Raw genomic sequence first — 14,228 nt, forward strand, 5'->3', positions numbered from 1 at the left:
TAATAGGTCTACATTGGCTCTACTACTTTTTCCCACATAATTAAGTCGATTGTGCAAGTTATTTCCATTTGTGAAGTCCCCGTAACATTGTTTTCATTTTCAATGTGTGCTTGTGTGGTTTTTTGTCGAGTGAACTGAGTTCACCAATGGGGTGTACTGTATAATCGAGAAGGTTTTTTTTTCATGTAAGACTAATGAATGATCTTTTTTACATATTTACACTAAGTTAATTAACTTTATAATGCACACCATTTTGTCTTTCATGTCCGTCAATGTCACGACTATTAGAGTTAGTAATGTCTAACATGGGCCTTCTTACTGCTGAAGGGTTTGATTGATCATTGCAATCTTCAATCATGCAATGACCTTTAGAAGCAACCGCATTTTCTCCATGTCCATGAGCGTATTTGGACCATCTTGTTGCAGTCTAACGTTCTCTTTCTTATAGAGTGAGTGATTGATTTTGACGTCGTTTATCGTTACTCCAATTCCTCCGTTTTGTAGTATTTTGAATTTCGTTTTCATCTATTATAAAACTATACATATCAATTTAATGCGTTTATCATAAATTGATGATTAACCCTTTTTGTTAATTTAACTGTCCCATTAATCCAACTTTAACATTAACACCCTATCCAATTCTAACTACACCTATCTAATTTATCTGTTTGATTTTACTTTTTTTCAGTTAGCCACCTATTTTAAGAAAGCTAAGATAATTGGTATGATACTATTTTACCTAAACTCTATTATATAGTTGAAATATTGCAATTTTTCAATACCTTTACCTCTTGAATTATAATTCCTCTAAATAACATCAGTTTTAGTAATAATACATTTATTAACTCATATATAATAATAATACATTTATCAATGCATATATTTTAATAATACATTTACATATCACAACTTTCTACAAAAATACTAACACGAATATATGTACATATATATATCTTTCAATATAAGTTTTAAGTATTAATGTACAACCCAGATTGTTACTAAATAAAAAACACTTCATTAAATCCTTTATTATAATTGCATATCAATGTATATGTAATTAAAATATTCAAGTTAAATGAACAAAGAATAACAAAATGCTTGGGTGAAGCACAAACATGAACATAAACTAATTAAGTAGAATAAATTTAAGGGCTGATATGCTTCTTTTGATGCGATTTAAGTAACATAATATCGAATAATTCTCCTTGATACAAATTATGTGATTCAATCTCTTACTTTACTTCATACTTCTTAATATATAAAATAATCAGCTTAATATTATGAATATTTTCAACACAAATTATTAGGATAGGCGGTCTAATTTTAGCATAATATTAGACGAACCTAATACTAAATTTTTCTAAGATGTCCATTCTATTTCACTCTATCCTAATACTATTCTAGGTAGTCCTTCTCTTCTCCTTTCTTTGTTTTCTTGATTCTCGAACTACAACAGAAAAATTTCAAAAAAATAACTTGGTAGTCTTACAAAACAGATTAAACTAGTCACTAAGTGGATTAAACTAGTCACTGAACGGGTTAAAGAATATCATTACTAAATCGATTAAACTGATCACGAAATAGATTAAACTAGTCACAATATTAAAAAAAAAAGGTGGCATGTTCTCTTCTTAATATTGGGTTTGGGTCATGCCTAATTTTAAATTAAAAGTAGACAGTCTCTGTAATAGCCCATATTTTAGTGCTTTAAAACAAAAGGAAAATTATATTTTATATGATATTTGCTTATATGGTTTTAGGATTAGTATTTTGAGTCTAGAAAAAAATTTGTATTCTCCCTCAATATAGTTGGTGTCAAAAATATATTAAGATTTCAAACTCTTCTGTCTCCTTTTCTCTGTCATTCGTGTCAAAAGGTAATGAGGGCAACAAACCTCAAATCCTTGAGCTGTCAAGTTTTCAATGCTTAATCTAATGCTTAAGGTTTTATAACTAGCAAATCAATCTCAAATTCTTCTTATTCAACACTAGAAAATCAAAGAAACCCCGGTTTCTCAGTTTCATTCTTGCATCATCTCTCTCACTCAAATTGTTGGTGCCGCTAAGCGTTCGGCGCTGCTATTGGGTCTCAGCGGAAGTCTGTCGTTGTTGTCGTCGGCTCGGCTGTTGCCCTTATTTCTTTCCCATCTGTGCTATCGGTGCTGTCCCAGGTCATTCCACCAGTTGCAGCATTTTCTCTCTCCTCTACTTCGGGATTCTAGTATTGTGTTGCGGTTTTTTCTATCTCTTCTGTTTCGTTTTTTTCTGGTGTTGCACTGTTGTCGCCTGTTTGGGGGTGCTGTTGTGCCGGTGTTGGTACTATATTGGTGTGCTGCTTCTTGCTACTATTGCTTCATGTTGTACTCGTGTTCTTTCAAATCTCAACTCTTATTAAAAGAGATTACCAAAATCAAGGTGATTTGTGAAGGTATATTCTGAACTATTTCTTCCTTCTTCATCTCTATAATTCCAAGGCCCAAAAAATTCATAATTTATGTAGAGGTTGTTAAGAATGATTTCTATAATCCAAGAATAGTTGTGAGTATAAGTTTTTTTTATGAGTTTTTGAATTAAGCTCTACTGAGTATTATTTCAAAGTTGATAAAATAGATTGTGAATTGTAATTATGGAGATTAGTTGGGTTTTGGCTTCTAAGTATAAAAAGCAAAGCTGGGTTGTTATTGTTTTGAACCTTTATTTGTCTAATTTATGAAAAAGAGACTTTGTTTGGAAATGATTTAGTCCACGGCTAATGGGGGACCTTGATTAGTTAAGATAAGTAATTCAGGTTGAAAAGATTTGGTATGAGGAGTTTATATGTTTGAAAATTATTAAGATGAGTATTATTTATTGATATTGTTTGGAGGTGATATATTGTTGAAGAATGGTATGGAGATAATTTCTGGAGATCGAGCTATAGTTGGTGATCCATAATGTCGAATTATTGGGAATCGTTTCAAGGTACACACATGTTCTGCTACCTTCAAACATGGAATTGATCATTCATATGATTATACAAAGTTTATGGGTTGAGTTCAATATGTTTTTAGATCTTATAAACTTAAATTGTTTTACAACGACATTTCGACGTAGGAAGTACAAATTCGATATCTTTTATGAACTCGATTTTGATCTAAACTTTGGTTGTATTCGAATGTGGAGCAAACAAAGGGATTTTGATCAAAGTATGTTTGACTTATGATTCTAATGTATTACAAGAAACAAATGATTTCGATATGAGTTTTATATAGAAATTATGAAGTATATGAATAAAAGTGATATCTATGATACGAGATTTTGATTATATATAGTCAAAAAAAGTAAACTATTAATTTGAGTTATGAGAAAATATGGATTTGTGAAATTATTAATTGTAATGGGGAGGAAACTGCAGCAGCAGTGATGAACACATATGGTGTGTGTATTATGAAATGATGGGACATATGTCATGGGAATAAGTCTTGCAAGTTGTACAAATATTAGTGAGGGAGAAGTCCCCATGAGTTTAGAGATGGCGACTTAGTCCACTCTCTATTCGTATTCTCTTCCTTCGATATATTATAGGGTTGTTGAAAGGAGAAACTACAAAGTATTATACAATCTTTGAAAGTTCATGTGGAAACTCCTAGTAGTTATTTTGCGAAAGCTTCTGTCTTCTACGAAGACTCACTAGTAGAAAAAAGAAGATTTGCGTCGCATGAATGGCTAACGACGCAATAAAGTAATTTGTATCGCACATAAAGAGGAGTGCGACGCATAACATAGGTACATAAGTACCAGATACGAGCTATATGCGTCGCACGTGACTTAGGTGCGTTGCAAAAGACCAATTTGCGTCACACCTTATTCAACATGCGACGCAGATACTGAGCCCAATTTGCGTCGCACCTTACTCAACGTGCGACGCAGATACCAAGGCCACGAGGCCCACTTTCTTTTTATTTCAAAAACCCTAGCGCCCATATTTCAATTTGATACATAATTTATTCGCCCAGATTTCAGCCGCGTCACTCATCTCTTCTCTCTCTCCCCCTCTCCCTCTTCCTCACTCAACCCTAATTCCTTTGAGCCGTTTCATCATCATCATCTCTCTCCTTCTCCCTCTCCCTCTCCCTCACTCAACCGTAATAAGCCGTTTCATCTGCTTCTTCAAATCGAACCATCTGCTTCTTCACCAACAACGACAACACCATTTTCATGTGCTTCTTCAAATCGAACCATCTGCTTCTTCACCAACAACGACAACACCATTTTCATCCGCTTCTTCAAATCGAACCATCTGATTCTTCACCAACAACGACAACACCATTTTCATCTGCTTCTTCAAATCGAACCATCTGATTCTTCACCAACAACGACAACACCATTTTCATCTGCTTCTTCAAATCGAACCATCTGCTTCTTCACTAACAACGACAACACCATTTTTCATCGTTTTTTCCCCCGACGAGCCCTTCGAATGTTTTCGCTACTGTTTTCGCTACTGCTAATAAGGTATTGAAGAACGAGACTAGTTTTAAGACCCGTGCATAATGCACGTGAGTATTTATTGTTTTATTACATATTTAAAGGAAGTCACAGAATAATAATGACACAAATTACAAAAAATAATAAAATCATAATGTAAGAATGGTGAAGAACACAAATTACAAATATAAATGTCTAAAGCAATTTATATGTTTGCAAACACTTCCTTGTAAACATTTGTTGTACTTATACGCACACCGTGTTCTTTATCAAATGAAAGGATCTTGAGACCTTTTTTGCTCGTAAACCGGTCTCGGAAGATACATGCCTACGTGAGACATAGATTGCCCTTGACTTCTATTTATAGTCATAGCAAGATAAACCATTAAATAACTTTTTAATGTTTTTTTAACATTTAGATTAGGGTTTTTTAATAGATAATCCAGCAATTTGTTGATAAATATTTTTTTTTCGTTATCCCACATGTTATTTTCCTAAATCATACCCAATTCCAACACAAATATAGGTAAGATTTAACCCCCTTATCTCTAAACGCTAACTTCATGGCTCACACCCATCATCTATTCCTCTCCATTTCCTCATCCATTAAAATAAAACATCCAACAACATTCTTGATCCCAATCTTTCTTCCTTGAATTTAATAAAAAAATATCAATTTTCGACAATTTAGGAAAACCAAACAACCTTCACTATCCTATTAAATGTTAGTGAATTTCGAAGTTCAATCCCTCAACTTACATTATCGCTTTTCTTTAGTTTATTTGGTATTCAAGCTGGCGATGGACTAAGGTGATTCAAGAGAAGGAAGAAAACAATTGAGACCAAAATTGAAAATATTCCTTGCTTGTCAATTATTTATTTACATCACCAAGGATTTATAGGATTCGATTCATATTGCCCTATATTCAGTGTCACCCAAGTTAGTATCCCTTTATTAAAAATTTCATTATACTTCGTTTTACTGAATTCTTTTTTCTTTTTTCTTTTGTCAATTATTTACTTACATCACCAAGGATTTATAGGATTCGATTCATACTGCCCTATATTCAGTGTCACCCAAGTTAGTATCCCTTTATTAAAAATTTCATTATACTTCGTTTTACTAAATTCTTTTTTCTTTTTCTTACTATTTTTTTTGTCAGTTGTTCATTATTGCATCTATTTTGCTTCAATCAAATGTCTTTTTTTTTTTTACGATTATAATCAATTCCTTATAATATAAACTTACATGCTATTTGTTGCACGTATTTATATCGTATTTTTTTCTCCCTCCTGTACACTAGTAGAATAAATGCTATTTGCTGCGCTGATATTGCGGCGGTTTTACCCATACGCAGCAATATATCACGTAAAAAGAAAAGGAAAAATATAAAATAACCATATTGCTGCGGTTTTGGACGAAAACCGCAGCAATATGGTTTCAACGGAAAATTTTTGAAATATTTTTGACTATTTGACCAAATATATTGCTGCGGTTTCTGATAAAAACCGCAGCAATATATTAAAATAATATTTAAAAATGTTACTTTAATCTATTGCTGCGGTTCCTTCTATAAACCGCAGCAATAGGTACACTAGGGTTAAATAAAAAGAGCGCTCCTCATTCCTTTCTCCTCATTAGGGTTTCACTTTTACTTTCACAATCTCTCCTCATCCCTTCCTCCTCTCATCCGTTCCTCCTCACCCTCTCTATCTCTCCTCACCCTGTCTTCACCAAAAGCTTACGGTTTTATCAAACCAGAAGACGGTTATCGTCCATCACTCCGACATCAAATCCGACGGTTATCGTACTCTCGCAGAAGGCGCAATCGTCCCTCCCTCACGCCGCCCCAGCACTTTCTCCCTCCCTCACGCCCCGGCCCTTCCTCCTCCTCGTCGCAGCACTCGCTCGACACAACAACCACCAGCGCTTCAGATCTCCATCAACACCGGCGCTTCAGATCTCCATCATCCACCGGCGCTTCGTCATCACCACTTTCCTCGTCGTTCCTGTAGTAGTTACGTTTTCTTCCCTTCGAATTCCGGTTCTTCACTTCGAATCTTTCCCCTTTTTTTTTCTTCGGTTGGCAGATCTGGGAGATGCGAACGGCCATTAAAATCAAACCTTAGGAAGATGGTTAAATCGTTCAGATCTGGGATGCGAACTTCTTTTTTTTCGTTTCCGTTTTTCTTTTTTTTTTTGTTTTTTCCGCATGTACGCGTCTTCATTCTGAATTTTTTGTAATTTTAATTTATTAGTTTGTTCTTCGTCTTCCAAGTCATGGTGATTTTCATCTTAAATCTGTAATTTTAGTCTCTTCTTTTTGTTTTTGTTTTTTTAATTTTGAATCTGTACTTTTAGTTTTTTTTTCTTCTTAGTTTTTTTTTTGTAATTTTAGGATTTGTAAAAATATATTTATATCATATGATTCAATGTTGTTTGTTGTAAGTATTTTTGATGTAATTGCACCATAATGTTCAATATATTGCCCTATCTACTTTAGTAGGGAGTACTACTGGATTATTTAACCAAAAAAAGTAAAAAAAAAATTTTTTTTTTGGCCACCACATATTGTTGCGGTTTTGGACTAAAAATCGCAGCAATATGCTCTTTTAACCTGATAAAACGTAAATATATTGCTGCGGTTTTGGCTTAAAAACCACAGCAATATTTGTAAATATTGCTGCGGTTTAAAACCGCAGCAATATAATTAATACCTATTGCTGCGCCGTTAATTGCTGCGCGCCCCAAACCGCAGCAATAGGGCACTTTTTAACCGCAGCAAGTAGCATTTATTGTACTAGTGGTAGTTCTTCTATCTTCCGCCATAACCCCTACCACCTAGCCACCACTATCACTATCCCACCAACACCTTCACCCCACACTTACAACCCCCACTGCAATCCCACCATAACTCCAACCCTACCCTACCCTTGCAGTCCCCATCCCACCCTACCTTAAAATAAGAGCAGAAATTACTTTATTATTGTAATGCATCATATCATCTAAAATTATGAACATCAATATCAACCTATTTTTTGAATATTAATAATATTGTGCGTATAACAAAAACTATAAAAAGGTATGTAGATGTATTGAGCACCAGGATTTTGTCAAGCAGTAATATGCTTGTCTAGATAGTAACATATATTTAACATTCATAAGTGAATCATTCTACGAAGTGCATTTGACATTGTCAATGATTGATAGAGGTAAACCATATCGTGCTTGTGTATCGACTTCACCTTTTGCTGAGCAAATTTGTCATAATATACCTATTTATATAGAAATTTGAATTTTAATATATGCATATAAACAAATAAAGTGAGAAACTGAAAAACTCAAATTGAAAAGGTCTCGAGAGAACCATTTATTCGCTTAACCCATTGCTTCATTCAGAGGTTCAGATAAAATGATAATTTTCACTATTACTGGCACTCCTTCATGCAATCATTTTTGCTCCTGAATTCCTTATTATGGCTCAACCCCTCTCTTTTATGATATAGTATCAATTAACTCATCTGATGTTGGTGTACACTTAATTGACTGAACACCGCGCGAGTTATCTAAAATAAAAGATACTGTTGATCGACAATTAATTGTTATTGAACTAACACTTATAGCTTTTGCAATCCTTATTGTATTATAACTTTGTAAATCTAATTATATCTAAGAAAATTCAACACATCAAGTATGGAATCTAGGCCCAAAAAAATATCAATCTATGAACACCAGCCTAAGAACAATAAGTAAATCAATACTTATTGCAGCTTACTAATTAAAATGTCTTCACTAATATCACTTGATGTGATTCTCATATCAAAGCTCCTTTGCTTGTAGGTCGTATTTGATGATATGAAAGCAATTTCTCAGTTTAATTTTATTCAAGTTTTTTACTTAACTAAATCCTTGAAAGAAGTTGGGAGTATATTAGGGTGTAATTACATCACCACCTTATATAATAGATTGAACAACAAAAAATTCTAGAAGGTTTTAACCTTGGTAAGGTAAAGCATAGTACATAGTTTAGGTAATTTAAATCTAAAAAAATCAATGTAGAAAGTAAATATTTCGAAATCCATACAAATCAATTAATTTCTTTTACATATTTACCATAACCAAAAACTTTGTACATAAGCAAGATATACGAAGAAACATACTATGAAAAGGCTCTAACACTATAGTTCAACCTATCAAATGAAAAAGTATTCACTTAACACATTGCTTCATTTAGATGTTCAAATAAAATGATATTATTCACTATTACCGTCACTCCTTCATGCAACTATTACCTCTCCTGAATTCTATAGTCTCACTTAACCCCTCTCCTTTGTGATGTAGCAACTTAATTATTCCATATGATGTTGGTGTACACTTCATTGACTGAACATCACGCGTGTTATCTAAATAGAAGATATTCGTGACAATTAATTGTTATTGAACTATAACACTAATATCTACGGAGGCAAAACGAACTACATCTATGTTTACAAATCTATATATGAAACAAACATTTATCTGATCATTACTTTTCATATAATCAACTTATAATGACATTATTTTCAAACATGACACATTCCAAATATATTTACTCTAAGTAAATAGATGAAAAAATTGATACGAGAACAGGAATAATATGAAAATTAATCATTTTCTTTTTAGAATATCAAGAAAAAAAAATCAAGAACAATTTATGTTAGCAATAAAAAACTTTTAAAAAGTAACTAGAAGTTAAGAAAAATTTCACGGTTATGGTTGTTGGTGGTTTGCTCCTCCCACTGCTCCTCCCCCATCCGTCGTGTTTGGTTGTGTTAACAGTGAATTCTTAATTAGCTGTTATTTTGTGTTGCATGTTACTGCTATTTAGCATGCTTTAGATTTCTCATTCCACTAATTTTTTATTTCAGCAATCTTGGTGCTAATGAAGGTACAAAGCAGACTTCAATCTCTTTTTAAAAAGAATTTAGATTAGTTGTGAGCTAAGTTCATTGTGGTATTATCATTTATCAATGACTTCAAATCACTTTAAACCCGGTATGAGTTTTTTCTAAATGATTAGTTAACTGTTAAAAGAACTTTTGAATATATAGACTTAAATAACTTTCCCTTACAAAGATTTATTAAGTTATTGAATAACGATATAATCAGTAATAGATTTTTTAAATCTTTAAATTCATATAAAATTTAGAAGAATTATCTTGAAATAGATATCCTTAATAACACAGTAACACACCTATATAAAAAGATTACGAATTTGAAAAGCTTCCTATAACTTAATTGACAATTCCAATTTTTTTTAAAAGAATGAGTATGGGCTTAAATGACTTTAAATTTTAAAAATCTATTAAGTTATTTAGGCCTAGATTTAGTAAATAATATATTTATCTTAAAATACATACACTAACTTATCCATATACATAAGAAGATTGCAAATAGGAAAAAAAATTCTATAATTTATTTGACAATTTTGATTTTTATATTTTCGATAAGTTTTTACATAAAAGATTACACTAATTCACCAATACCCATGTATTTTCGATTTTTACAGATAGTAAAACTAAATCATAAGTTTTGGAACACTTCCTTAATAAAACATTAATTGTGATATTATATGTTGCAGAATGATGAGCCCCATCTATTTGTTACTCTAGAAACGACTACATAGAATTCACCCTCAACGAAAACTGGTCTAGAGAGATACATCATTAACATAATAGATCTAATTTTTATCACAAAATTAGGAAAATAGGGGATATGCTTGATTTCTGGAAATCTCATATGAGATCATGATATTACTTGCCTAATTTGAATACTCAATCAACATAAATCACGATTTTTTTAGCATTTTTACAAAGAATTTTTGGGCACAATATAATGACATGCCATGTGGACATCGAATTTGAGAGTCTTTAGTTTATAAAGATGAAAAATTGATCGGAGAACATGAACTTGCCACGTAGGATTTAGGGTTTTACTTTAGATAGCAGTATAGATATAAATATATATATTATATGATATGATATATGAAATTGATTTTATCTTTTATTTTATTTTTAAAACCCAAATTTAATCCTTCAAGTCTGTCAATTAGGAAATTTAAATCATGCATGATTGATATTTTAATTTCATTTACATATATGAATTACAAAGGAAAACCGAAAGTATAACAATATGGGAGTGAATAATTTTTGGCCAAATTTAAATGGAATTGGAGATTAAAAAAACGACATTGCCTTATTTATTCCATAATTTACGCTAATCACCCATAATTACCTCAAATCACCCGTAATTAAGCATATAATTTCTGAAATCTTGTAAATTTCGGATTCATCCAAGGCCAATTCTACGTGGACACCCTATATGATAGTTTTTTACATTGGTTGTGCTCTAGAACTGCTCGTTGAACATGAGCTTGCCACATAGGATTTAGAATTTTGCTTTAAATAATAATATAGATATAGATGATTAATGAGATAATCATAGGCTCAAATACGTATGGCATTCAATCTGTTGCTCAAAGTTTCAAAGGGTTTAATATATTTCCTTCTTGTAAGTCTACTACTACAAATTGAAGCTTCGTAAGTTTAATATATAATTTCTCTCAATTGAAGTTATGTATTGTATTCTACCAACTCAATACAATGAGCTACTACTCTATTATAATATCATAATACGAATAGGAAGTTTTTAAAATCAACTAAAATTATTGCTTTCTCATTACAAATCTGCACAAAATTTTAACAAAGCGAAAAGTAAGATTAGCAAATTCTATTGTCAAACTCTAGTTCAAGTCATTTTCTCTTTTTGCATAGAATCACACTTCGAAAATTGTAATCTAGGATTATTGATTAACTCATGATTTTAATTAGACATTTCAAACAAACTTGTAAGAGCTCTTTGATTACATTTAAGCCGAATGTACAAAATTTTGCTCAAGGTGTTATTTTTTTTTTTTTTTGACATCGAAGCAATTTGCATTAATGAAAAAGAAATTACAACCTAATGCTAAAAACAACCAAATAAACACAAAACCTAAATTGAGCTTAACTCGCTCTTACACAACAACCGCCAAAACAAAAATAACATAAACTAAAACAAAGTGGCTCGATCTGGTGGATGACGCTGCTTCTGGTGAAGACGATCGCCAAACGGCTAAACGTAGTAGGAGGAGAGAGCTGATTTCACGAGCGAGGGACCTAAGGACCAGCGAGATGATGAACTCGCGACTAGACCAATGTCAGGGACCTGCTGTCACCTGGAATCCGATGGTCGAGTTTCTTGAGGAAGTCACACAATTCTTGTGTGACTTCATACCCTTTTGGAAGGGTATTACAGGCTTCTCCTGTGAGGAGAAGCGCAAATAAGTAGGCGCGCTGTAATCCCAATTGATAAATTGGGGGGCCGCCTTCAGATTTCGTTTTGTCAAGGCAATGATAAATGAAATCATTACCGAGCGAGAAAGAAATCTAACCAAGGTTAGATTTTGAAGAACCATCCGATTATTAAAATCGGGGAAAGCAAACCCCAAACATGAACGCGATTGCCACTCAAATCCTAACCAACGACATAGACAGATTGAAGTAACAAGTACCTCCACCATAATAAACAACAACACCATACTAAGCCAACCAAAACAGACTGAATGAACAAACAACGGCGCCATACTAGACCAACCAACAACCACCACTCGAGGATAGAATACACTACACTAAGAGGGGAGGGGGGATGCCCTGCAACTTAAGTTACTGCCTACACAAACGCTAAGGGGGAAGGGGAAGCCCTACAACTGGTTTTTGAACTAGACACACCACGAAGGGGGAGGGGGAGGGGAAGCCCTACAAATGGTTCTTTTAAACCGGACACAACACGGGGGGTTGGGGGAGGGGAAGCCCGAAACTGACTATTAGGGGTAGGGGGAAGGGAAACTAACCACAAAGCAGGGGGAAGGGGAGGGGAAACCCTAACAAACCTAACCACAAAAAACAAGGGGAAAGGGGAGCGGAAAACCCGTATAAAACTCACGGTGGGCGGTGGAACTCAAAGGGAGGCGGCGACGATGCGGTGGAACGCGAAGGGAGGCGGCGACAAGGAGGGTCGCTCGAAAACAAACCGAAACGACCGGAAACCCGCCGCGTGTGTGAATCCTTGCAGGAGGAGGTCCTAATACCTACGCCGGAGCGAACTCGCCGGAGGCAGGGAATTCTAGATCTAGATGAGTAAGACACGAAACAGGGGAAGGCGGAAAAAGCGCCCGCCAGAGAGCAAACTAGGGAATAAAAACTAAAGAGGGAACTAGAGTTGGAACTCGCCGGAGAACCCGCCGGTTTTTTCGCGGCGCTGGAACTCCGGCGAGTTCCTAGGGTTAAGGTTCTTGTGTTTTGACTTTAGAGAGAAGGCAGAGAGTTTGGTTTAGAGAGAGAAAAAGAGTTCCAAGGTGTTGAGGGTATATATTGTTGCACATTTTATCTTAGAATGAAATTTTCTTTCTTGCACAAAAACCTAATTATAATTAACGTTAAATCTATCCCAATATTACTTTTTTTTAGTAATTTTTTCTTCTAGTTCACCTACTACTTGCTTCGACAGAGGATAATGAATCAACAATATACCCCTCTTCTTTTTTATAATAATTTTGGGCATGTAATAATAATAAAAACTGTAAATTCCTTAGCTTCCTATGTCGTTTACACTATTTCATACAAATTAACTATGACCATAATATCTTTCCAAAAAAATAAAGGGAAATTCTACATGGTGTCCTCCTATTTTTGATTTTTTCTATATGGTGGCAGGCCAAAAAAAATTATACCAGCTGACCTCCTACTTTAGCTAATTATACTTAATGATCTTAATTCACTTAAAATCTAACTAACCCATTATTTAAAATAAATTTACTAAACCTCCTAGTTAATTATCCTAATTAAAAAAAACATCCTTCTTCTCTGGAAAAAAACAAAAACCCATCCATTAAACGTGGATTGTTAAGTTTTCTCCTTCTATTGTTGAAGCTTGCGTGGATTAGTATACTTAATGGCAAACTTTTGATTGCTAGGTAGCAAGAACTATTTTGGTTGATGATAATGATGATGAGATGATTCGGTGAAGCTTGTGCAAAAGTTTTCATAAACCTTCTGAGAACCATTACATAATTCCATTATTGTATTTGTTTAAAGTTTGTACTACTTTCTTAGTTATATCACTATATGGTGCAGCACAAAAACAATAGCCTTTGTGCTACTTGATAGGAATGTTTTTTCTAGGTTTTTGATTCATGAATGTTCTTATGATTTGACAAATTTTTGGCATGCCTTCTTTGAGGAATTAAGAAACCATGTTCTTCTCTACCTTGTTGAGATTACAGATTAAATTTACATCAATTCCAACTATAATCAAGGGCAATCCCTATTTCACTTGAGAGCAAACTCGAGCACGAATTATAGCTCGTGAGCAAGTAAACTACATTGAACATTCATAACAGAAACAATGTTGATAATATCGTAGTGATTACTGTAAAAGTTGATAAAGATTGTACAATATACTATTAACTGTTCGCTCGATGGCTGGTAGTAAGAGAGAACTATTGTTATTTGCATGTATTGTTGTATTATTGTATGGAATCTTTGGTCAATATCTTGATCTATAATAAGTGATGAAGATGACGAAGCTGTGTGTAGTCAGTAATAGTGACATGAGAGAGTGATGAGGGATGGGGTTCTTTTTTGAGGGAAGAGGCCGGATGGAGGGTTTTGAATTAGGATAA

General features: G+C 33.6%; 1 long non-coding RNA gene across 1 annotated transcript; it reads left to right on the forward strand.

Moving 5' to 3' along the window:
- Positions 1-1,761: 1,761 nt before the first annotated feature.
- On the forward strand, positions 1,762-13,773 carry LOC125498204 (uncharacterized). Its single transcript, XR_007274997.1, has 2 exons — positions 1,762-2,961; positions 13,521-13,773. It is a non-coding gene; the product is annotated as an uncharacterized LOC125498204 (long non-coding RNA).
- Positions 13,774-14,228: the final 455 nt, after the last annotated feature.

This window comes from Beta vulgaris, chromosome 1, assembly GCF_026745355.1.
Source record: "Beta vulgaris subsp. vulgaris cultivar EL10 chromosome 1, EL10.2, whole genome shotgun sequence".
Classification (NCBI taxonomy): Eukaryota; Viridiplantae; Streptophyta; class Magnoliopsida; order Caryophyllales; family Amaranthaceae; genus Beta; species Beta vulgaris.